The 27,327-nt window shown below is 42.5% G+C and overlaps 1 protein-coding gene and 1 long non-coding RNA gene across 5 annotated transcripts in view; one reads left to right on the forward strand and one right to left on the reverse strand.

Moving 5' to 3' along the window:
• CDH12 (cadherin 12) overlaps positions 1-27,327 on the forward strand; it is a 601,545-nt gene that overhangs the window by 99,543 nt on the left and 474,675 nt on the right. The window lies entirely within an intron of this gene.
• Positions 1,311-21,446, reverse strand: LOC310714502. Its single transcript, XR_014529845.1, has 3 exons — positions 21,048-21,446; positions 19,990-20,091; positions 1,311-1,825 (listed from the first exon to the last, which is right to left on the reverse strand). It is a non-coding gene; the product is annotated as an uncharacterized lncRNA (long non-coding RNA).

A 27,327-nucleotide genomic window follows, 5' to 3' on the forward strand; every position in this document is an offset into this window, starting at 1 on the left:
TTGCAAAGCACCTCCAAAACGGAAAACTCTTTCGTCTAGCGAGTTTTCTGTCTTGCGAGGCATTTGTCTTGCGGGGCACCACTGTAGTCTTTTGCCTAGGCAGGCACATTATGTGACATATGAGAGCAGCAAAATAACCAGACTGTACAATGGTGATGGGATAAAATCAGGCCAAATCTTTATTGACAACAGCAAGCAAAGCAAGGGTTGGCATGATACCAGGGTCTGTTCATCATTCCACAAGCCCCATGTTGGTGGAATGGATCTGTTGGGTTTGGATTGCTCCAAACCTGTACGATGGGAATCAGCCAGTGTTGAACCTTGTCATGGTACAAGCCAAGCGAGCAAGATCTCACTGGGTGACCAGGGTGCAGACTCCAAGAATACAGGTGCCCCAGCTTTGGGGGGGGGTGCCCTGGTCAATCCTCCCCTCAGGCCCTTTATGGGGGGTGGGCTATACTATGTTGATCTTGCCCAATGCCATTTCCGCCCTCATACAAACATTCTTACACCTAACAAAGAAAGGCCATAATTTAACTGAGGGAAAGGCAAACAAAATCTCAACCAAATGCCAATCAGGTTGAAACTTCCTTTCTGGCCCTGTCAGCCAGTGACTCAAAATTGCTCAGTGAAGGCTCTATCCTGAGGGTAGGTGGCTGGGAAGCAGACTTACATAGGAAGAGAAGATGGTCCTGAGCTCCAAGGGAAGCAGACTTATATAGGCTTTCCGCCTCCCCTTTGCAAGGGCTCATGGGACAGCTTTTTCCATCACACAGAGAGGATACTGGGCAAAACCTTGCCCAGTATTTTGGTGCAGTTTGTGGGCCACAGTGCCGTTGGGCAAAGGCATCCCACACTTCTGGGTCACGGAACGTGACATATGATCCGATCTCTTCAATTTCAGAATTTGCATCAAGTAGGAGGTGGTCTAATTACAGAAAGGGAGGCGCAGGAGCTGTGCTGGGTGTGCTATCCTAGTTCTGCTTTCGCATTATTAGGGAGACAGCATTGTGTGTGTGTGTGTGTGTGTGTGTGTGTGTGTGTGTGTGAAGAACATTGACTGGCTGCCAATTATGTGCGTCTTTAAAGCTGTGTAAAACTGGCTGTCACTACAAGTGATGTTTTCTGATAGTTTTTCACATCCATATGTAAGCGACATCAGGCTTCTCTTTATTGTCTCTCTCCCAAACACACACCTCTCCTCTCTTTACTGGATTACATATTGTGCTAACAGAAGTCGCTGCTGAAACTTATTTAACAGTATTGACTGAAATAAGCCCGAATCTCTTCTGGTGCGGGTTGATTTAGCTACAAATCACCTGTTCCAGCCCTGAGATCATTAATCAGCCTGAGGCTAGATACATTAGGAGGAATTTTCAGCACAGAAAGAGAGAAGAAAATATGAGCAGCTCTTTGGAAGAGCCGTTACCATCAGATTAGCTCTGATTCTCTACTGGAGCACCAAATTACCCTGAAGTAATAATTATAATACATTAGTAGAAGTTTAATGTCCAATAAGTGCTGTCTGTTTAAGTGATAGCAATCTCACCATGGCTCAGGGAACAATAGATCTCGGTGCTGGTGTGAGAGAGAAAAACCTGGCATGGAATTAAGCGATAGATCATAAAATATGCATTATTTGTTCAAAAATGGGAACAAAAACTCACCCCACAACTTTCCTTGTTGCTAATTTTATAGGCGAGACTCTGTTTAGAAAATGCTTCCCCTGATGACAGGGCGCTGGGAAGATTGTCATTTATCTATAAATAAGCACTGGGATCTCTCAAGCTGTTCTAGTGTTCATTTGTATGCTCCATAGCAGGACCTGCACACAAGAGCAGAAAATGAGAGGCAATTGGGGTCTGCTATAAAATGTTGCAGCGTGCTGTTCTCCTGTTCAGAGTTCCAGCCAACTGGCCATGAATTCTTTCGTAACTTCTGGTTATACAGTGGTACCTCGGGTTAAGAACTTAATTCGTTCTGGAGGTCCATTCTTAACCTGAAACTGTTCTTAACCTGAAGCACCACTTTAGCTAATGGGGCCTCCCACTGCTGCCACAATGCTGCTGCACGATTTCTGTTCTCATCCTGAAGCAAAGTTCTTAACCGGAGGTACTATTTCTGGGTTAGCAGAGTCTGTAACCTGAAGCGTCTGTGACCCGAGGTACCACTATACTGCTGGGTTCTGGCTTGGTGATATTTGGATTATTCTGTTGCATTTCCCTGCAATGCTGCCCAAGAAATAGCAACACTGGGCTGTTAATATTAGACAATGTAACAAGATGAAACATTTTTGTTCAAAGTAAAGATTCGGGCCACTAGCAGGCATGTGATTCTGTGGTTGCACGATGCATCGCTCTCAGCTCCTATGCTAAACTCTTTGGAGCTGTTGAAATGACAAGGTCCTTGTTCACCTACGGACCAAACTGACATGAAGGCATTCCAGTGAGGTGCTTTGAATTTGGTACACAGTAGGATATTTTTTAAATTATTCAGCACACAAGTGCAGCAAGATGCTGATTATTATTTCTTTTTTTTTCTTTTCTTTTTTAAAAGGGTGATGCAAAAGCACATATGACCGAAAAGGTTAAACTATTAAAAGAATCAGGAGTGCACACTTGATCATTTGATGGGCTAGATGATTTGATCTATTTATTCTTAACTTTTGCGTGATTGGAGGGAAAATGCTTTTATTTTAAATGCCAGTGACATTTCCTCCGAATAAGCAAACAGGAAGCCAGTCGACCGTGCATCTAAGTTCCAAAGTCACCATAAACCATGAATATGCATTGCTCAGTAGTGGATAAGCTCCAAGGGCTCTGTTGTGTCTGTTCTCTCTGTGTGTACCTCACCATATGGACTGGCTCTTTTGGAGTCTGCTTACATGAAAGGAAGCATTTTTTTAATCTCTCGTCTTTAATGCCAGTGATCTGCTCCTTTCCAAATGCCAAGTGTGCAAGCTAGAGCATTGAATCAGGAGCAGAATTTGGCTTAAATTCTGTTTCTTGGAGTTGACAGGATGTGATTTTGGAAGTATCAAAGATCTCCCAGTCGAAACGCTGGTTTAACTCAAGTGCAAACATCTGGAGGGTGCAGAGGAAACTCTTTCCAATACTTTTCTGGGTGTCTGGCAGAAATAAAATGCATGTGTCTGTCCTACAGTGGTGCAGTTGCAGAATTGTTGACACTAAACTCAGTGGTGTTACGCAGGGAGACTCTTTAAAGCTCTATACGGCCTAAGACTCTCGTACCTACAGGACCACCGCTCCTGGTATGTCCCACGGAGGACCTTACGGTCTTCAAATAAAAACATCTTGGAGGTCCTGGGTCACAAGGAGGTTAGGCTGGCCTCAACCAGAGCCAGGGCATTTTGGCCATGGTCCCAATCTGATGGAACGCTCTGTCACAAGAGACTAGGGCCCTGCGGGACTTGACATCTTTCCGCAGGGCCTGCAAGACAGAGCTGTTCCACCAGGCCTTTGGCCAAGGCACAGTCTGACCCCCTCCTTCTATAATCCTCATAGAACTCTAGCCAAATGGTTGCCATTAATTTGATTCTGAATTGATTTTAGAATGAATTGATTTTAGAATGTATTTCAATTAACTGACTGTGATTTTATGTAAACTGTGCAATTTTACTGTTGTTAGCCGCTCTGAGCCCCGCTTTGGCTGGAGAGGGCGGGATATAAATAAAATAATTGTTGTTGTTGTTGTTGTTGTTGTTATGCTACCTTGTATTAGTTCACTTATTTCAAAATGTGCTAAGCCATCTCTGCTACATTTGGTGGGTGTACAGCTCATTCTGGTGAGTGGAAGCACTGGACTTCTGCTGTCAGGTTCTTACCTGAGGGCACCTCTGCTATCCATCTCAGTCTGTACAGAATAACATCTCTCCTATGTGATGTCTGGTTGGCAAGAACCCCAATACAGCCTTCTCAATAGTGGCTCCAGAGCCCCAGCCATCATAGCCAAAGGTGAGTGATGTTGGGAGTCACTGAAACTACCTTTCCCCTGAATTTGAGGAGCCTTGGGCCATGCAATGTCATCACGCTGTGCGTGCACATCCCAGGGCGTGTGTGCATGACGTCAGCACACCCCACAGCATGTGTGTGCAGCTGTCAAGGAACATTGGGGGGGGCGGCCCCTTCATTGAAAATTTTGGGGGACCTCTGGCCCCTCGCCCCCCTATGCCAGTCTTGGGAGTTATAGTCTAACTTCTGCAAGGCATCATTTTCAGATGCTCATCAGGGTGCATATCAATGCACCTTTGAAAAATGCTTTGGGCATTAAACTTTTCAGTAGGTGTACCCTCCACCCTCCCACCACCACATGCTAAGATGCATCTTCCTGCTGCATATTAATCTCTGCATGGAATTCAGTCTGGCACTATGTTTCATCTGTGTAACCATTTCATCCGGGGCCGGATTTAGGTTTGATGAGGTCCTAAGTTACGGAAGGTAATGGGGCCCTTTATATAGCAGGCGGGGCCCATTACTTACATAATAGGTGCCTACACAACACAAAACACTGTTGCAGTATGTAGGTTTTATTTTATTTGTGTTTTATCTTATATTTTGGAAATGTACATCCAGTTGTTTTTCATTTAATTTTTTGGGGAGCCCCCAAGAGAGCGGGGCCCTAAGCTATAGCTTGCTTAGCTTATATGTAAATCCGGCACTGATTTCATCATGCCTGATGGAGTAATCCTCCTTGCCCCCTGCACACTGTTCTAGGGGTTCTCATGACCCCCCAACAGCTGATTTTTGGGGGTGCATGGGGGGAGGAGAGGGGGAAAGCCTTCCTATGCAAATAGAAGTCCTTGTGTTCAGGTCTTCCACTGATGAGGCTCATTATGTGAACTCTGTTCCTCTGATAGATTATGACTAGTCCTATAGTCATAACACCTTCCTTCTGGGTACCATTGTACATTTTCTATGGGAAAGGGGGATGTATGTGCCATAAACTTCTCATCAGAGAAGCTTAGTTGCTGTGCATTAATTTCATTTTAATTCAACGGTTTTCTAACATTGTTAGATCACCCAGCAGGACTGTAGTAGTTTCAGTCATGTTCTGTTTTTGGCGCCAGTGAATTTAGTGCATTCATATGATTTCCCTCTTGACATTTTAAGGTGTATGTTTCCCCCACGCCAGTCTATATTTCTTAGTGTGCTGTAATGGGTGGGTTATGTATGAGGCAGTTGCTCAACTCTGTACTTCAGGTTTGCCCAGGTATTGATTTATGAAATCCAATGTGATTCCATTACTGTGTAAAGAGATTAATATTTTCTTAATCCTGTCAGGTTTGCGGTTTGATTTATATTTCTCACAAATGTGCATAGGTGAAGGTTTTTCTTATTTTTCACCTTGATAGATTTAAAGTCAGGGTGTCAGATACAGATCTAAATAAAAAATATGAGAGGGGCCAGACCTATATCTCTTACAGTAGTCAGAGCCATATATTTTGGCTCAGGAATAAATAGGATCTGGATCAGCAAGAAAATGTTTGTCTCGAACAGGGGCCTTGAGGGAAAGTGTTAGGAAGTTCAAACCACACCCAAACCAAGTCTATTCATATCATGAAAAGCTGAGTGAGCTTTTTAAGTTTTTCTCTTTTAAACTAAAGCAATGCACACAGGCACACATACTATGCATAGAGATAATGCTGTTTCAGTACCAATAATCAAGTGAGAGCCAACTAAACATGATCATGGAGGCAGCCAAGTGGTTCATGTGGGTGTAACGTCAACATCACTAGGAGCACACAAAAAGGGGGAAACTGAATTCTCTCCCACTGTACCTCAACACTGACATAACAGTCAGTCATACTGAACAAATTCCTTGTTTGTTCCTGCAGACAACACTGGTGTTGCGATGTTGGCACTTGTGTAATTGAGGATGCGGTAATTGGACTCCATAATGTTCTTTTTCCCTCCACACTTTCTAGTGCAAAATAATTACTACTAATTATGTTTTAAAAGATGAGAGTCAAGTGCTAAGTAAATCAAGGTTTTTTTATTTTTTGTGTTTTATGGGTTTGTGTTTGACAGATCATCGTTCCCCCCCCCCCCCATGCAATTACACAGAAATTCACTCCACTGAAGTTCTGAGCAATGACCTATAGCAAGCAATAGGGAGGAAGTGCTGTACAGGCTACAGGCATTCTAACTAGCCTGTCTGGCCTTGGTCCAGTATACCTGAAGGAGCGTCTCCACCCCCATCATTCTGCCCGGACGCTGAGGTCCAGCGCCGAGGGCCTTCTGGCGGTTCCCTCATTGCGAGAAGCAAAGCTACAGGGAACCAGGCAGAGGGCCTTCTCGGTAGTGGCACCTGCCCTGTGGAACGCCCTTCCAGCAGATGTCAAAGCGATAAACAACTACCTGACATTCAGAAGACATCTTAAGGCAGCCCTGTTCAGGGAAGTTTTTAACATGTGATATTTTACTGTATTTTTGGTTTCTATGGAAGCCGCCCAGAGTGGCTGGGGAGGCCCAGCCAGATGGGCGGGGTATAAATAATAAATTATTATTATTATTATTATTATTATTATTATTATTATTATGTCTCAAATTTCACAGAGAAATCATATTCACTCACTTTTTTCTGCTCACCCTGCATTACTTCTTATTTCAAGCAGAGATGCGTAAACCTCTGTGGGAAATTGCACTATTTTATTATTTTATTTTATTTTATTATTATATTTTTTATTTATATGCTGCCCTATACCTGGAGGTCTCAGGGCAGTTCACAGAACAAAATCAAAATATAAAATCACAATATATATATAATCAAAATAAAAACAACCCAATAACACCCCCCCCAAAAAAGAACCACATTTTAAAAGTGCATAGGATGTCAATCAATCAACCAAACGACTGGTTAAAAAGGAATAAATAAATAAAAAATACCCACAAGATTCCTCAGATGATCATTTGTTCTTTTTTTCTACCCAAAATCTCCCACCATTCTGCTTCTATATTATGTTCTGGTTGAGGTGATGTCATGGAATCAAATGCCAAGCTTCAAAAGGCATTCTACTGGGAAAGTAAGTGTATTCCCAGGTGTAAGCTTTGCAAGCTTCTTCCACTTTCCAAGCATAAGGAGAATTCAGTCCAATTGTAAGACATGAGTGAGAAAGGCCTGCTTCCTCACCGGAAAGGGTGTGTGAGAAGCTGTGGCATATTTAATACCTCTCCCCAGGGCCGTCTTTACCCAGGGGTGCAAGGGGTGCGGGGCACCCAGGTGCTGAATTCTGGGGAGTTCCTGGGACCTACCACTGAAGCCGCCTAAGCTCTTAACTATCTGCCTGTTATGAAATAATAAATAAATTTGATCAAGCTAGAAAAACAAAATGCATATATACCAGGGGTAAAGGGACCCCTGACCATTAGGTCCAGTCGTGACCGACTCTGGGGTTGCGGCACTCATCTCGCTTTCTTGGCCGAGGGAGCCGGCGTACAGCTTCCGGGTCCTGTGGCCAGCATGACTAAGCCGCTTCTGGCAAACCAGAGCAGTGCACGGAAACACCGTTTACCTTCGTGAAGGAGCGGTACCTATTTATCTACTTGCACTTTGACGTGCTTTCGAGCTGCTAGGTTGGCAGGAGCTAGGACCAAGCAACGGGAGCTCACCCTGTCGCGGGGATTCGAACCACCGACCTTCTGATCGGCAAGTCCTAAGCTCTGTGGTTTAACCCATAGTGCCACTGTTTCACTAAAGGACTTTCGACTTTGTGTGCTCATTTACCAAAGATGTGCCACACCAGCAGTGGCGCTTGTCATTCTTAACGGTGCTGTGCACGCGAAATTAACTCTTACATCAAAATATTATGTTACGTATTGTATTGAGCTGCACTGCTATGCAGCAGCGGGTTCAGCGGCACCTTTGACACAACCGATGTTTCTCCTAAGTAGGTGCCTAAACAATATTTAGAAGTTTAAGTGTGGTGGTGTTGTATACTTAAGTATCAGTGTATTGTAAATGAACAAATAAAAAGGTTTCTTTTTCCTCCTTTCATAAACAAGAGATAAGACGTAAGTGTGGTGTCTGACATAAGCATAATAAAAGTTAATTTGGGGGCTAAACTAAATTTGGGCACCCAATAGGTAGGCTTGCCTAGTTCTATCAGGCTTAGTAGCCTGCTAGGTTAAGAATTTTGATTTTATTCCCACAAATGTTTTTCTTCCTGTGCAGGTTTAATGTTGCAATATGTAGAAGTGTGCACAGCGAAGTGAAAGGCCTCAATGCCTCATTGCGTGGCTTATCACATGACTGGGGATACATAATGGCATGGAAACCATGAGGGTGAAGTAGAGAGGAGTTGATTCATGCCAGGTCGATTAGAATTGCAGAATTGTAGTAATAATAATAATAATAATTTATTATTTATACCCCGCCCATCTGGCTGGGCCTCCCCAGCCACTCTGGGCGGCTTCCATAAAAACCAAAAATACAATAAAATATCACACGTTAAAAACTTCCCTGAACAGGGCTGCCTTAAGATGTCTCCTGAATGTCAGGTAGTTGTTTATCACTTTGACATCTGCTGGAAGGGCATTCCACAGGGTGGGCGCCACTACCGAGAAGACCCTCTGCCTGGTTCCCTGTAGCTTTGCTTCTCGCAATGAGGGAACCGCCAGAAGGCCCTCTGCGCTGGACCTCAGCGTCCGGGCAGAATGATGGGGGTGGAGACGCTCCTTCAGGTATACTGGACCAAGGCCGTTTAGGGCTTTAAAGGTCAGCACCAACACTTTGAATTGTGCTCGGAAACGTACTGTAGAGTTGGGAGGGACCATGAGGATCATCTAGTCTAACCCCCTGAAATGCAGAAATCTTTCATCCAACATGGGGCTCGACCCCACTACCCTGAGATTTGGGTATGTCATCAGGCATGCCCCATGACTGGATACATCCAAACGAGAACCTGATCCATGATTGATCTAGATTGGACTGAAGGGAGTTCAACAACCCTACTTGTGGTCAGACTACAGGAAAGCAAGGCAGACCCCATATACTGACAGTAAAATTGCTCAGGATTCACTATAACGTGTCCGTTTATTGTTCATTAAAGATAATGTTTGGCTATGTTTGTTGTGAGATCTACTCTATTAGATTAACTCGTTGAGTGGGTGTTATTGGAAAGATTCACAGTCCTACATAAAATAGCTTAAACCCTTCATTTTCTGGAAAACTTTCCAATTTAAATAATCAAATGCTAATTCTCTTTTGTTATTGATGTTCCCAAGTGTCTGAATGGGGGTGGGGGGGAGGGATAAGTAATCAAACCCATTTCTTCTTTTGGCTAGATTTAATTACAATGCTTGAAAACAAACAAACTGATCCTTTTTTTAACGGTGAAACCTAATTGCTTGGGCAGTAATGATTACAGAGTATTATGAAAAAGAAAAATCATTGTAAAGTCTAATTAGCATTGAATCACTCAAGCATCTTAATGATGAAGGGTGTTTATGCAATAAAGCATCATATATATATATATATATATATATATATATATATATATATATATATAACAACAACATCAAGGAAATGGAAGGTAGAGCTTTGGTGGGGGGGAATGCAAGTGTCACTGAAGTGATTACATGTATGTATGTATGTATGTATGTATGTATGTATGTATAAGACTTATCACTGGCATTTTGATTAGATCAGGAAAATATTGTGGAGGGCAGACTTCACCCCCCCACACACAAACACCATAAGTGTTTCAGCTCTGAATCTTTCAAAGCTTTCCAGGGTTGCTTTAGATCTAAAAGCAAACAACCGTATGGCAACGTGACCATGGATGATCATGCATGAACATCACATCTACCTTGGCCCCAAGTTTAACGGTCAATTCATACATACATATGCAAGTTTGATACACTCGAAAATCAGCAGCTGAATGTATGGACTAACTCCACTGAAAAATCCTCATCTTTTAGGTGATACAGCTCTTTTCAGGCATTCACGGTCCCCGTACATTTCAAATTAAATCTCTTAAAAACTGATGTGTCATCATTCTTTATCAGTTCCTTCATTCTCTTCCTGCCTATAGCCTCAAAATTATAGCTGATTCCCCATTGTCTTTTCTGCTAATGCTCCCGCCTTTGTTTTAATCCAGGCAAAGTGTCTCTTTTCCCTAAACTGCTCCACAGAAACATTCTTATTAACAAAACACAGTAATAAAAGTTGAGAGTGAGCTGAAGAGGGCCAATGAAGGGAGAAGGCATCAGGATTTTGCACTTTGTCAATTATAGCACTTATTTTTCTCCAGCTGGGCATGGCTGTATTATTTTCCTCACTTGTGAAATGGGCATTGATTTTTTCCTGGCTTGAGAACAAACTGAAGGGCACTTGGTTCTTTTGAAAAATGTGTATTCAATAATTTTACTACATTAAATAACTTCAATTCAAACACAGAAGACTATTTCTATTTAGCTGCTGCTGTTGTTTGCAGTTCCACAGTGCCTCATGTTTCTCCCCCCGAGATCATTAGCTATGGAGTTGGCAGCTTGACACATGACAGACAAGAGGAGAAAGTGGAGACACAAATGCCATTTTTTTTCTTTCTGCGCCTCTGGCTCAGCATCTGAAGCAAGAGATACATTCACATCTCTAGGGCTGAGTTGGAACATCAACCCTCCCTTGGCATCCCATTACAGAGCCTATCCTGATGCCCCCCTCCATTTCCCTTATCTGTTTGCGGGGCAGCAACAAACATGGGTAGAAATTGCCATAATATTGTGGGAAGGAGAGTGAGAAGAAAGGGTATCCTTGTGTTTCCTTCGCGACCAGCAACATTGTCTTCCAAGTGGCTCAGATAGCACAGCACATAAAGGTATGGAGTGTGGTCAACTTTGAAGGTGACATTCTCCATAATTACCAACTCTATAGGCTTGAGGTGTTGCATAATAGCAGTGGCCTCCTTCCACTATTGGCCTCCTCCCAATGTGTGTTGCATGTTGTGTGTGATGCCTCCCCCCCCAAAAAAAGTTGGGTGCAATTCAGCATCTCTGTCCTATTTCCCAATGTCTGCTAGCCACAATGGCTATATTCTCCTTCCACTGCTGAAGGAAGCATTGTTCATTTCATTCCATTTTTCCTTTGCTTTGGGGGATGAGTGTTCAGACCCCTGGGATCTCACTTGTGGGGTGCCTCAGGGTTCCGTCCTCTCCCCCATACTTTTAAATATCTATATGAAGCCGCTGGGAGAGATCATCAAGGGGTTTGGGCTGGGTGTTCATCAGTATGCAGATGACACCCAACTCTGCCTCTCTTTTAAATCAGAACCAGTGAAGGCGGTGAAGGTCCTGTGTGAGTGTCTGGAGGCAGTTGGAGGATGGATGGTGGCTAACAGACTGAGGTTGAATCTTGACAAGACAGAAGTACTGTTTTGGGGGGACAGGGGGTGGGCGGGTGTGGGGGACTCCCTGGTCCTGAATGGGGTAATTGTGCCCCTGAAGGACCAGGTGCGCAGCCTGGGAGTCATTTTGGACTCACAGCTGTCCATGGAGGTGCAGGTTAATTCTGTGTCCAGGGCAGCTGACTACCAGCTCCACCTGGTACACAGGCTGAGACCCTACCTGCCCGCAGACAGTCTCGCCGGAATGGTGCATGCTCTAGTTATCTCCCACTTGGACTACTGCAATGCGCTCTACGTGGGGCTATCTTTGAATGTGACCCGGAAACTGCAATTAATCCAGAATGCAGCAGCTAGTCTGGTGACTGGGAGTGGCTGCTGGGACCACATAACACCGGTCCTGAGAGATCTGCATTGGCTTCCTGTACGTTTCTGAGCACAATTTCTTTCTACATTAATCTACTTAAGGTAGCTTACAACTTAAATATGTAAAAAAAGAAAAGTCAGTTTGCATCCTGTAATAATAAAAAAATATAATATTTCAAGAATCCATTTCATACACTCATGCCTCTGCTGTACAGTGGGAATAGAGGTGTGGCAGATCATCATCTTTGACATGATGGTTAGACTAGCAATATTCCACACACACTTTGTAAATCTGCCAGAAGTAGTGTGACTTGCTTTCCCTGTACAAGTGTTTAATGTCAAAACTGTGATGCACTTGTTTATTTATTTGGATTTATAGCTCATCCTACCCCTGAGGTAGGGCAAGAGAACAGGGCTCTTGTGTCTTTAATTTGTAGACACTAACCTGGGAGGGGTAGCTAATGCCACACAAGACAGAATCAGGATTCAAGATGACCTTAACAGATTGGAGAACTGTGACGAAACTAAGAAAATGAATTTCAACAGAGACAAATGTAGGGTTCTATATTTCAGCAGGAAGAACTAGCTAAGCAAATATAAAGTGGTGGTGGGGAGGAGACACCTGGTTTCCCAGTAGCACATGTGAAATGGGATCTCAGGGTCTTAGTAGACCACAAGCTTAACACGAGTCAACAGTGTGATACAGCAGCAAGAAAAGCTAATGCTATTCTAGGTTGTACCAACAAAAGCATTGCGTCCTGTTCAAGGGAAGTAATAGTACCACTCTATTCTGCCTTGATCAGACCACACCTGGAGTACTGTGTCCAGTTCAGGGCACCACAATTTAAGAAGGATACTGACAAGCTGGAACGTGTGCAGAGGAGGGCAGCCAAGATGATTGAGGATCTGAACAGTCTTATGAGGAACAGTTGTGGAAGTTGGGTATGTTTAGCTTGGAAAAAGAGGAGATTTAGAAGATATAAAGTTATCTTCCTATATCTAAAGGGTTGTCACATGGAAGGTAGAACAAGCTTGTTTTCTCTTGCTCTAGAGGGTAGGACACAAACCAATGGATTCAAGTTAAAAGAAAGGAGATTCTGACTAAACATCAGAAATAAATTTCTAATGGTAAGAGCTATTTGACCACCCCTTAGGAGGAGGTGGTCTCTCCTTCCTTGGGGGTTTTTAAGCAGAAGTTGGGTGGCCATCTGTCATTGATGCTTTAGTTGGGATTCCTGCATAGCAGGGGGTTGGAATAAATGACTCTCAGCTCAAGGTCCCTTCCAACTCTGGAATTCTATGATTCTAAGATTTGTTGTTTAGTCGTTTAGTCATGTCTGACTCTTTGTGACCCCATGGACCAGAGCATGCCAGGCACTCCTGTCTTCCACTGCCTCCCGCAGTTTGGTCAGGCTCATGTTTATAGCTTCGAGAACACTGTCCAACCCTCTCGCCCTCTGTCGTCCCCTTCTCCTTGTGCCCTCCATCTTTCCCAATATCAGGGTCTTTTCCAGGGAGTCTTCTCTTCTCATGAGGTAGCCAAAGTACTGGAGCCTCAGCTTCGCGATCTGTCCTTCCAGTGAGCACTCAGGGCTGATTTCCTTAGGAATGGATAGGTTTGATCTTCTTGCAGTCCATGGGACTCTCAAGAGTCTCCTCCAGCACCATAATTCAAAAGCATCAATTCTTCAGCGATCAGCCTTCTTTATGATCCAGCTCTCACTTCCATACATCACTACTGGGAAAACCATGGCTTTAATTATACAGACCTTTGTTGGCAGGGTGATTTCTCTGCTTTTTAAGATGCTGTCTAGGTTTGCCATCGCCTTTCTCCCAAGCATCTTATCACTGCTGTCACCATCTTCCCCTTCTATTTGCCAGGAGGTGATGGGAGCAGTGGCCATGATCTTTGTTTTTTTGATGTTGAGCTTTAGACCATATTTTGCGCTCTCCTCTTTCACCCTCTTTCACCTTCTAAGATAGTATCAATAAAACATCAGCAAACAATGAAACAAATAGAGAGATAGTTTCACACAGACCTGAAATATCACTATACAACATAAGAGCTGGTCTAGTGCTAGACATTTCCACTTGAATGCTGAAATCATGGTAGTATGAACGCCACTTGTGACCCCTTTCCTCTAACCCACTACATTCATAACATGTGAAAAGACTCTGTTTTCTGGCTTAAGTTCCATTGCTTCACAGGAAAAAAGCGCTTTGGTTCTCTTGCACCCAGCTTTTGTGGAGGATTAAGTACCTGGGATGTTGTAGCTGGTTTTGAAAATGGTTTCTTGAAAGGATTACACAGTGCTTTAAGATGACTTTACAGGGTATACTTGTTCTTTGCTCTTTTGACTCTTGATTGTCGTTTGTGAGCATTGAAGGGCTGACTTCATCTGTAACACCTCTGAGCAGTTCTGCTCTAATACAACATGCTAACCACATTTTTTGTTGAGTTGTACTTCTGTGGTGAAATGTTTTTAACTCACTGAGCTGAAAGATAAAGGGCATCTACCTTTCCATTTCATAAAACATACTAGCGCCTTAATCCTGTCATTTTTAAAAGGTCAGCGTTACAGTTGTGATACCGGGCAGGGGCAATGAAGCCTAGCATTCTGGTGCTGAGCTCCCCCCCCCCCCAATTAAAACTCACTAATTAAAGCACTGTTTCCCTCCTAATTAAAATAGTTTCAGAAACAGATTTTGCTGTGTTCTTTCATCCATAGGTTTTCATCGTGGATGCTGTACGTCATTAGATAACAAATCCTCTGTCTAGATATGGATCATGAGGAAACATGTTTTTAAATCTCTGTTCATCTCACAATGACATTTGCAAAGACACTTTTCGAACATATAACTGCAAAAAAGCTTGCCTTTGTTTAAGATTATTTCAAATATGATATTCCTATGTCAATAACTGTCAATAAACTGGGGACTTTATCCTTCAGTATAAAACCTTGGGTTACCCCAAATCATGCAGGACCAGATTCAACTAAATAGTTGCTCCAATCAGAGGGAGCACAACATGTTCTGCAAGTGCAATAGGGCTCTCACTGCAGCCCACTTAATTGGCTCTGGGGGTCAGGAGAACCCTCCAGACAATGCATATAACTATGTTCTGATCCTCACATTAATCATGGAGGTGTGGATCAGGTAAGTTATGATCAGAATTCACAGAGGTCGAATTCCCTAAGTATCCCTAAGGAAGAGAAAAATGGAATGTCTATTTGTTAAGGAGTTTCATGCAGAAGTCAACATAATGGAGACAGACCTACTTCATGCTCATTGAACAAGTTTTGTTAGGAGACCAGAAAATACTTTTTGGGCATCACAGTACTTATGGGAGCCATCAGTAAAAATAATAAGAAATTTTCAAAAATGGACAAATATGGAGGGCTTTGAAGAGTCACAGGAAACATTTTGGCATTACAGTAGCATAGCAGTGACCCAGGGAAACAGTATTTTTGTTGTTGTTGTAATAGTAGTAGTAATTTCTTGATGACTATGATTAATGAAAGACATGGTGATGAGTAATGAAAGCCATGGACAGCTTGTTGGATTTGAAACAGGGAGATCTGAGTTCCATTTCTTGCCAAACCACAGATCTCACTGTGTGACCTTGAACCAGTTGTGAGAATAAAATAAGAAAACAATCATATATTTGGGGTGGTGTGGGGGGGGGGCAATGACTTTCCAGATGCTGTTGGACCCCAATTCCCTTTCATCTCATCCCCCATAGACAGTCCTCATAGATGATGGGAATTGTAGTCCAATATCTGAGTGTTGTTTATACAGTTCCCAGTTCCCTGGCGAAAAGCAGAGGGTGCACATGAAATAATATTTTGCCAGTGGCCCCACTGAGACTCATTGGCATCATTGTGGCTTAACTGGTTTTCATAGAAGGAACCTAGACACTGTGCAACTTGTACCAAGGAGTAAGGACAAGATGGTGAAAATGGGACAAAATGATGCATGGGGCCCTGCTGCCTTTTCCTAGTACAGGCATAGGCAAACTCGACCCTCCAGATGTTTTGGGACTACAACTCCCATCATCCCTAGCTTACAGGACCAGTGATCAGGGATGATGGGAGTTGTAGTCCCAAAAACATCTGGAGGGCCGAGTTTGCCTATGCCTGTCTGAAATATACCTGGAGTCGAGAGTGGATTTCATGCTCTTTATTCAGCTCATAGTGGTGAGAAAGAATGAAAGTTTCCCCAAAATACCTGCTTTATATACATTATTTACACAATGGGCTGCACGTGATTGGCTAATTCCGGGATTCTCCCATAGGCCAATCAGGTTGTGGATTCATTTCCACCTGGAGCTGGATTGGGTGGCTCCTACGGACCAATCATACTGCTGCATTGTTCTAGGACCGATCAAACTGCTGCATTTTGGATCCTATTGTTCTAGGACCAATCAGACTGCTGCATTTTGGATCCTATTCAAGGACAGTGTGGAAACTCACCCTATGGAGACACAATGGGTCTGAAGCTCTCCCCATTCTCTTTCCTCTCCAACCTCCACCTCTTAATTGACAAAGGGATAGGTATAATACCCAGAGATATAGGCCAGAGTGGAACTGTGCCCTCTGAGGCTGTGGGGTTTGCAGCTGCCGGTGGATCCCGTCATATACTTTCTCTTTTCACACATTTGCATTCACGAGTCCTTATGTACAGAACATCCTCTCTTTCACCACAACTTTCACTAAATATAAATGTAACATTTCCAAGACATCTTATTAAGCAAATAAATAGGTTCTGAGCTTACGAGCACTTCTCCTCCCCTTGCTCTAATGGAGAGGAACAGCTGGATTTCCCAATTACACATATAGCAGCACCGGAATTTCAAACACCTTTAATAAAAACAAAACAAAGGAAAGAGGGGCATGCATAAGCCCCCCCTGAGCCCCAAAGGCACACAGTGACAAATTCCACAAGCCATCGCCAGTTACCCTGAATGTTTTTTTTGTGCTACTTTTTCAGCCAGCTACTTTTAAAGCACAAACTTTCCAAATGCTTGTTGCTAATTAATGAGATTAAGCTGTCCTTTGGCACATTGTTTTATACTATTCCCACTGGCAAAACTTTCATTTTAATAATTGTTTACGTGTTTGCTCCCCTTCCCCCCCCCATTTTATCTATATGCAGGCTAAGTCTGAAAATGTTTTCTTTTTATCTGTATTCACTTAAGGAAACTTCTCTCCCTCCTCCCCGCTCCCAGCAAATAATGCAAATGAGTTAAGAGTTTGCAAATAAAACTTTTTGTAGTTATCAAATAATGTTTTGGGCCTCGGGGAGTTCATATAGAAAATGTCATCTGCTTATTTTCTGTGCATTAGATTAAAATGGGCCATTTACATTTAATGCTCAGTGTAACATCTGGAAACTTGTCACTGGAGATACATGACATGAGAAACGTGAAATATTGATCTAACCCAACATGGCAGCTCTTAAGGCAGGTTTACATTTGCATCTGGTTTCCTACAGTGACCAGCCACATGCTTCTGGGAAGCTTGTAAGCAGGGCATGGAGGCATCAATTTTTGTCTGGTATTCCAGGGTGGCATGACTTAATTATGACTGAAGCCACATGTCCTCATTGAGAACCTTCGGGGGGGGGGGGTTGACATGTCATAATGGATGAGGCCAGACTCCTTTGTGCAGTAGATTACATTCTAAAATGACAACAGCAAACCTATGGTTACGTGAAACATACTCAATAAACACACAAGACGTAACCGGCTGTACTTTTAAATAAATAAGGTATAATATTCATTGTGTCAAATTGTAGATTTCAACAGAAGTCTCATAAAGTTCAACGAAAGGATTCTGTGGAACTGTAACAACCTGCCCTGTGCAACACCCTCCCACCAGATGTCAAAGAGAAAAATAACTACCAGACTTTTAGAAAACATCTGAAGGCAGCCCTGTTTAGGGAAGCTTTTAATGTTTAATAGGTTATTGTATTTTAGTGTTTTGTTGGAAGCCGCCCAGAGTGGCTGGGGAAGCCCAGCCAGATGGGAGGGGTATAAATAATAAATTATTATTATTATTATCATAACCCTTCATGTGGATTATTGGACTCTATGAACAGACAGATGGAATCGAGACTTATACATGTATGGACCTTATGCATGAACTGACTAGAGAGTGAACTGATCCACTGGGTCTTCTGCTTTTTTCGTTGAACTTTATGAGACTTCTGTTGAAATCTACAGTTTGACACAATGAATATTATACCTTATTTATTCAAAAGTACAGTCAGTTACGTCTTGTGTGTTTCTTGAGTAGATTACATTCTACCCATATAAAAGTTTGCGGTTTTTACACATGCACAGGTGCAGATCTCTATTCAGGTAAACAGGAGGCATTATCACAGTTCCAGACCTATCCCGACCAGCCGGAAGCACTCACAACATCCTTTTTTTAAAGATGTGATGAGAAAACCTGTCCTAATAATTCCAGTCATGCACCTATGAACCAGCTGCAAGGGTAACTTAATTTTAGAAACGCATTTCACTTCACGTTGTGCCCAAAATGGCTTCTGCGTTTTATTTCCACACTCCATCAGTGAATGTGGAAAATGCATTTAAAATTATCAAAGGGGAAGGGGGAAATATGGTGACATTTTCATGGGTTCCTTGCAGGGTCTTGCTGCACCTAATTTACTTTAAAGGGAACAGCTAAATCAATGGCCATTCCTGCATTTGCTGGTGCTCAGTAATCTTACAGGTTTCCAGACCCCTTGCTTCTTGAGTTGTTTATCATTATGATTATGATTATGATTGTGATTGTGATTATGATTATGATTATTCAGTCCAACTAGATTATCCACTGTAAGGTCCGTATAGTAAAAGCTATGGTTTTCCCAGTAGTGATGTATGGAAGTGAAAGCTGGACCATAAAGAAGGCTGATCGCCAAAGAATTGATGCTTTTGAATTATGGTGCTGGAGGAGACTCTTGAGAGTCCCATGGACTGCAAGAAGATCAAACCTATCCATGCTTAAGGAAATCAGCCCTGAGTGCTCACTGGAAAGACAGATTGTGAAGCTGAGGCTCCAATACTTTGGCCACCTCATGAGAAGAGAAGACTCCCTGGAAAAGACCCGGATGTTGGGAAAGATGGAGGGCACAAGGAGAAGGGGACGACAGAGGACAAGATGGTTGGATAGTGCTCTCGAAACTACCAGCATGAGTTTGACTAAACTGCGGGAGGCAGTGGAAGACAGAAGTGCCTGGCGTGCTCTGGTCCATGGGGTCACGAAGAGTCGGACACGACTAAATGACTAAACAACAACAACAACATATTATCCACCCTCCCACAAAATAGTATCTGGCCCAAAGAAGGAAGAGTTAATCCTTTAGACTTTATGCAACCTCTATAGATCTCAGGGTCATGGGTTTGAGGCTCATGTTGGGTGAAAGATTCCTGCATTGGACTGGATAACCCTCATCCCTTCCAGCTCTACAATTCTATGATTCTATAGCAAAAGCAAATATATTTCAGTAGGGATCAGTAACCTAACACTTGTACTGTTTTACTGAATATCGGTGGGGAAAATGTTTTATTGATCACCATCTACCGCTCAAGAGAACTGTCTGAGAGAGCATATGGTGTTCTTGCATTACTAAAACTAAGCAGGTCTCAAACCGGGCAGTGCCTGGATTGAAGGCTGCCTGGGGATCCATTTGAGCTTCTCTGAATCACCCCACGGAAAGAGTGCAATGAAAGTGCAATAAATACCCCCAATGAAATGCGTTTTTTAAAAAAATCTAAGCGCAGGAAAGATGAGTGTCTTTTACCAAGGGGAGGTCTTCATTTGAATTTGTCCGTGCTTTACTGCTTCTGTCAAAGTAAAAGAATACCAAATGCTATTGAAACCCACGAATTGTCATTGATTCAGCACAGAGTTAAATCACATGTGGATGTTGTAAAGTGTACAGGCAGTGTGTTGTGGCATAATAAGGTGGTGGCAGTAACTCCCTTTTGCCAGCTGCTCTGGGTCTCATGTGTCCAATAGCTTGAGGATACTTGGAGATATAAGCCATGTGATTTCTGAAAGCAAATTCCCTTTCTCTGTCTTTATTTCAGTGTGTGTGTGCGTGTGTGCGACCATACTTAATTAGACTTTGGGGTGTAAATCAAGGGTGATAATAGTCCTGTTGACTCAAAATTAAAGGGTTTTCCTTTTATTGCCTGCACTAGATCAAAGCTACTATGCGCTTTTTCATCCTTTAAAAATATATATAGTTGACCTCACCTCTCTTGAATGCAGAAACTTACATCACAACAAAGCAGTTTGCCTCAAATATAACATGGCACTTTTCTGCTTCCTCCATTCCTTTAATTAGGGTATTCTGAGCTAGGAATAGTTTTGATATAAAAAAGAATTCATCAACTCGTGATGCCACAATGGTTATTTTGTTCACCCCCCCCCCCAAATTTTCCCATGGCTTTCTCATAGTTCCTTCATTGTCTTGCTTGAGGAGGAATCTCCACATACTTTTGAAATTCACATTAAGCAAAATCTAGTGACAACCTAGGGATTTGCAGAATCCCCCCCCCCCAAGGAATCTGCTAGCTTTACTTAAAATAATTTGGATTTCCTAGCAAATCCTCATTTTTTTCACCTGAGGAACACCCAAATTCATGACAATTTAATGACCTGTCTATATCATGAGCCAGCTAACCGGGTCTCCACTCCACTTCATTCTCATATTTGACATTTGTTGCTGTTACAAAAGAAAAGAAAAGAATGTAGAATGCATATATTTGTAAGAAATGGCTTTAAGCTATGGGCCAAACTGGACATGATGCAGGATCCCCATGATTTAGATTAAATAAAAAAGTTAATTAGACACCCACACCAATGACTGCTTGGACTGAGGAAGGCCTGTGGCTCACTGGCTGAGCATCCATTTTGCATACAAATTATTCCAGATTCCTAGTACAGTGGTTGGGCAGTCAGTATGGACAATACTGAGCTAGATGAAGGGTCCATCAACATAAGATACCTCCATATGTTCATGTGCTGTGAAGATCAGGGAAGTGGTGCTTTAGAAGCTGTTATTAGCTCCTGGGACACACTGATTGTTCAGAGTCATAAAGTAAGCTTCAGTGTTGAGTGAGAAATTTAAATCCAGATCTCCACAATCTAAGACCATTGCACCACACCAGTTTTGGGGGATGCTAGAACTGCCAACTAATAGCTCAGTTGGTAGCTATGGCGTTTGGCCATTCGTTTAGAGTCTGTCTGTACAGGTGGGAAAGATAGGGTTAAAAATGTAGACCAATAGGAAAGTCGGAGGCAGAGCCTACCTATGTATAAAAGGGCTTAGCCCAAGGTTTGAGTTGTTGTTGGACTTGCTGGTGGGTAGTTGGTTGGTTTTAGTGGGTTGGCTGGTTGGGAAAGGCAGTTGGAGAAGCAGTTGGTAATAGAGAGACAGTTAGGGCAGTGGTTTCTTGAGTGAAGGGAGGTAGAAGAGATAGAGAGAGGAAAATAAGACTAAGAAAGTAAAGAGTAACAACATTTGGAATGCCGGAAAAGTTTGTTTGTGTCTGAAATAAAATACACTCTTCTTTATTAATTGAGAACCTGACTGAGGCTGAAGTGATTTTACCGGGGAGGACCTGTTTGGTGGCAGCGGATTAGTGGTGTATGGGTCAATAGTCCGTGAGACGACCGGGCACTCCATATGAATGCACAGTAGCACATGAGACTCTTAATCTGAGGGCCATGCATTTGAACCCACGTTGGGCAAAAGATTCTTGTATGGATTGGGGGTTGGACTAGATGACCCTCATGGTCCCTTTCAACTCTATAATTCTATGATTGTATGATCCAAACAGCAACTGCACAAACACAACTGCTATTGAATATTTTTTAATTTTATTTTATTATGATGCTCTGGGTATTCAAAGGTGGTGGTAAATAATGGAATTGTTGTTGTTTTTCCCACAGTGTCACTTGCGTGCATTTTTCAAACTTCATTTAATGCCTTCAAAAATCTGCTTGGATTGTGCTCTGTGCCTTTTACCATTCACAAAGTATCTTCACCAGGTTGTCACTGAACTAATTCCTTTCCTCAAAATATATTGAAGGCTTATCATGATTATGATTATTACTATTCGGGGTAGTATTTTGGGCGCCACACCCTTTCAAAGCGCTGCACGTAAATTGAATTAACCATGAAATAGCAGATACATATTTGCTTTGCTTTTGTATTTTGTGTTTTTATCTTGTATTTTTATGCTATGAACCACCTTGAGTTTTGCAGATGAAGGGCAGTTTACAAATTTTAACAACAACAACAACAAACAACAACACAGGTGCATAGATAAGTTACTGTTACAAAACTACTCTGAAGCATATACATTATTTTTGCACTTGATTTTTTCAGTGAAGTAAGTCTTCAAGACCCACTTTAATGCCTGTACTGAATCAGTTGGAGAAGAATTTCATAACTCTGGAGCCACCACTGAGGAGGCCTTCTCTTTGTTCCTATCAGCCTAACCATTCTGCACAAATGGGATTAGGTTAGTAAAAATGGGGACATGTTGTTGTTGTTTAGTCGTGTCCAACTCTTCATGACCCCATGGACCAGAGCACGACTGCCTCCTACAGTTTGGTCAGACTCATGTTTGTAGCTTCGAGAACACTGTCCAATGGGGACATAGGAAGCTGCTTATAATGAGCAGGAAAATTAGTCTATCAAGCTGACTATTCTCTACACTGATTGGCAGTGGCTCTCTGGGGTTTGAGGCAGGTATGTCTTCCAGCCCCACCTGGAGCTGGCATGAACTTTAAAAAGTAGAGAGAGAAAGAGAAGTATGTCTGCTTCCAGGAAATGCCATTTACTTAAAATTTTAGAGGCTTCCTAATTATAAATACTTTTGAGACTCCTCTCAACCACATCACCACTCAGAAGATATGTCTTCTCTGAAGTTTTATTTCATACTTCTTAATTAGCTTTTCTACCATGCCAAGCTTGCTGGCCCTTGCAAAGTAACTCAAATTCGGTTAATGTTACAGAGATCAATAATAATTAATGCACAAGGGAATTTTTTTCAATTATCTTCTATGAAAAAGAAATCTCACCCTATAAACTTGAAACTTCCCATTAATTATATCAACCTTTACTTCTCTAACATCTGCAAATTAAAAATCATCCATTAGTTTAGACAAGTGATAGTTTATTAGTATCTCCCCCCCCCAAAAAATCTGTGCACTTGAGACCATATCTTACCCAGTTATTATCCTCTTGCTATCATAGTCCTTTTAAATAAAGAGCAGAATTCATCCGTTAAGTAATCCTGTGCTGATCCCCTCCTCATTTCATTAACCCAGTGAAACCCCCCACACACACATTTTGGGGGGCAGGCAGGGAAATTCAGTGAAATGTCCTTTCTTTATTATCTTAATTACATTACAAAATGACTGAGAAGTGTGTTCTTCCTTTTACATTATTTTTCTTATAAACGGCTATGAGTGCCACTCCACTTTTAGCTAGGCTAATTTATGAGGTGGCTGAGTGTTGCAGTGCTATTCCCTTTACTTTTAAAAAAATGCCTTCATGTGTCCATGCTTCCTGCAATGCATATTTGAAGACACCTACCCTTCCAGGAACTATGACTGGCTGGAAAACAGCAGAACTTTTCCCTCGACCACTCTCTAGCACTCTGCAGGCAGCCTCCTGACTTCCTAAAATGTCCATAGGACAATGACATGCTATGTTTTCCCATAGGAATTCCACAAATTAGAAGCAGCTTGGCAGATGGGGTGGAGCCATTTCACTAGCTGCCTGACAGGTGATTCAATGTTGCTAACTGGGAGAGAGGTGGTGAGGCGGCCATGAGGTTGGTGCTGTGCAAATGCACTGGCAGAAGTGCTGGATTTGCTCTGTCAGTGTGTTTGCACCATGCCAACCTCTCTGCTGCTCTACCTCCTGGTAAGAAGCAACGGCCCACCTTCTGGGAAGCTAACAAGCCAGCTCTGACCCATCCAATGAGCAACTTCTGCTGGAAAGAGGAGACTGAGAAGAGTCTAAGAATCACGCAAAACTCTTAAAATAAAAGTAACGACAACAAGAGGGAGAAGAAGAACATTTGTAATGCAAATAAGGAAAGAACTAAGCAAGAAAAGATACCCCCCACAACACACATTGAATTTGCTTGAAGTTCACCCATGCTACTCATTTTTGGAGGGATTATTTCTTCTCCTCTCCTCATAAACAATTAAAAAAAAGCCCAACCCAAAACATTGGTGCATTATGTTTGGCATAATATGACAAGCATAGCTATGCTGATTTGGCAGCTCGTATCCAGGGCTGAGTTGATTATTCATAGAATTTGAATTTTACATCAGAATTTGCACACTTCGCAAGGTCAGGCTTGGCAGTGGTTCTCAAGGAAGCGTTCTTCCCTTCCATGCTGCTTGAGAACCTTTTATGCTAACCATTTAAAGGAGTCAATATGGGTCATTCTGCATTCAGAACAGGCACTCTTCCACTGAATTATGCTCCTCCCTGATCAGGCTTGCTCAACAGGTTTGAGAACTGGCTAATAGATCGAAAGACAGACAGACAGATTTTTTTTTAATGGTTTATAAAACCTGTCGCTGCTTCTACAGGTATTTCTGCTTTCCCCCAGGATGTTACATACCCCGGTGAATATCCAAGCAATTTCCATTTCTGTGCATATCTGAATCACTGCTCCCTATACAAGTGACTGGGGGGCTACACACTGGGATGGGGAACAGAAGGAGATTGGGATCTAAAACCCCACCTTTTATATAACCTTAAATATATGCCAGAGTCCTGTCCTTTGTATCTGGTTGTCTGAACTATTAGGTGTGCAACAGGGTACAGGCAACACCAATTCCCCAGCAGTTTCAGCCTTGTCACCTTAAAACCCCTAAGCGCAACCAAATCAAATTACTTTGCCCCAAAATTGTCAGTTTCCCCAGTAGTGGATGCTTCTTCTATCCCCACCCCCTTGCACCTTTACCCTTGCAGAAGAGTTCAACTTTTGACACAGCACTCAATTTAGACAAGGGAAGGGCAGCCCTTTAACCCACAAACACCAACTCTTTACTCCTCCCAATTGTAGCCTTCTAAGGGACGCGGGTGGTGCTGTGGGTTAAACCACAGAGCCTAGGACTTGCCGATCAGAAGGTCGGCAATTCGAATCCCCGCGACATGGTGAGCTCCCGTTGCTCGGTCCCTGCTCCTGCCAACCTAGCAGTTCGAAAGCATGTCAAAGTGCAAGTAGATAAATAGGTACCACTCCGGTGGGAAGGTAAACAGCGTTTCTGTTCTGGTTCACCATAAGCAGCTTAGTTATGCTGGCCACATGACCTGGAAGCTGTACGCCAGCTCCCTTGGCCAATAAAGCGAGATGAGCTTCGCAACCCCAGAGTCGGCCACAACTGGACCTAATGGTCAGGGGTCCCTTTACCTTTAAGGAGGCCATTACAACAGGTAGGGAACTGCCTGGCTATCCCTTCCTTTTTAATTTGAGCACATACATCCCTTGAGCTTGGGACAAACAAGGCTTCTGATTGCAACTAATTGCCTGTTAATTGTGCTCCTGTTGTACCCCATATGTCTGTACATCTTTGAGAGAGAGGGAAAATGCTTCCACTTTGTAGTACCCTTCCATTTGTGTGACAGAAACCTGTAGTCCACAAGAATGAGGTTGTGCCCTGTAGGAAACAAACTCTGCTGCTTTTCTCCAAAACATTTCAGAGCCAATGCATCCATAAGCACTTGAAATTAGGAGGAGGAAAACATCCTCGTAATCTAACAAGCAAACAAAGGGCAAGGGAGGAGATGAGCCGCTGCAAGCATCTTTAATGAGAAAATGCTTTTTAATCATGAAATGGTCATGCGAGAGGATCTGCAATTTGGGCCACTTTGATATCCGCAAAAGGCAATTTATTCTCATTTCTTTTTCTTGCTGGGAAAAAGAATAACCTAACTCTTGGTGCGGGTATAGCAATTTGAAGCACTTGGATTCTGCAGGGAAAAAAGCTTATCTCCTCTTCCTCACCATTTCTCCCTGTGCCGATTTCAGATAACCTGATTCTGAATGATACATCCAATGATGGAAAGTGATTAGAGAGAGGATTTCTGTATGTAGGTTGAAGAACTGAAGAAATAGGTTTTTTTTTCCCTACCACAGGACCACTATTTCTGTCAACGCTCCCATTTCCTTCGATGTTTGTAAGCAATCTGGCACTAGTAGTGTTTGGGTGGCAAAAGCTCCTGTTTGGGGTTGCCAGCTAGCCAGCCAGCCAGCCATGCTCTCTTACAGACTATTCAATTCTCTTGACCTCTCACCTTGGGTTTTTTGTTTTGCTTCCCTAAAGAGCACTCAGCATCCCTTTGCCACAAAACATGCTTAGCTCTCACTGAGTTGTGTTGATTGAGCGTTGCACCTCCCTAAAGTTTTGCTTTAACTTTTGAAAACTTGGGATTGCCCCAAGCATGCAGATTCCGCTCTCTTGTTTCCCAGTAGGCTCATTTTGACAACATAGCAGATAGCATTCAACACTAGGGTTCACCAAGAGTTCACTAGAGGGAGTGATTAAATGAAGGCAAGCTGGCAAAATATAATACCTAAAAATCTCAGCTATAAGCAACATTTAAATCAAACCATGGCCTCGAACAAAGCTAGCCCTACCATTAGACAAGAGCTGCTATCCCAAACAGCAGATTTTGCATACTACTGTGACTGTCTCAGGAATTATTATATTGGGTAGATTTAAAGACTAATTGTCAGCCATTTGGGGGGCGAGGGCATTGGGAGGGAGAAGTAGATAGGGTTTTGTTTTGTTTTGTTTTGTTTTGTTTTGTTTTGTTTTGTTTTGTTTTGTTTTGTTTTGTTGCATCAGGTGACAGCAATATTTTGCCCAGCCTAGGCCATGGCTGTTGACCAGAAGCTAAGTCACACACTCTTCTTCAGCTGTTAGTCTACAATCTGAGGATTATAATACTGATGCATTGCACATTGTTGTTGTTGTTTAAAGAATGCTAATGTATTAATTACTTTTAGCATCATAAAGTTCTGTACAAATATCAAACATTTTTTCTGCTTATTGGGATGGGAGGCATTTTAAAGAAATTGACATTTATACAAGGATGTAAAAATGTTGCTGTTTAGTTAATTAAGGCATGTATCACTATGAGTACAATCCTATCATGATACCCCAGGGTTTTGAAATCAAGTGAGATGCTCTCTGGGCTTAAAATAAAGAACTGGAGTGAATTTCTTAGACCTTAGCACACATTTAATGCTAGGAGATGTGGGTGGCAATGCGACTTGGCAGAGGGAGGCTAAATACGTATTTGCTTGGGCAAATTTCCAGGAAGAGTGAGTGGGAAAATTTTAGTTTCTCTTTCCAATAAAGCATTTGGAAGAGAGAGGAAATTATATGTTACCCACTTTAATCATGAGCAGAAACTAATGGGCACAATAGACATGCACCCATAATAGGTAATAGGAATAGGCAATGTCATGCTGGAGTTTCAGAACCTTGGATAGCTCAGAAGGGATACCTTCCCCCAACAGCCTTGAGCTCAAAGTCTAAGCCACTTGT

This window comes from Podarcis liolepis (genome assembly GCF_965112155.1).
Source record: "Podarcis liolepis genome assembly, chromosome: 8".
In the NCBI taxonomy this organism is placed as follows: domain Eukaryota; kingdom Metazoa; phylum Chordata; class Lepidosauria; order Squamata; family Lacertidae; genus Podarcis; species Podarcis liolepis.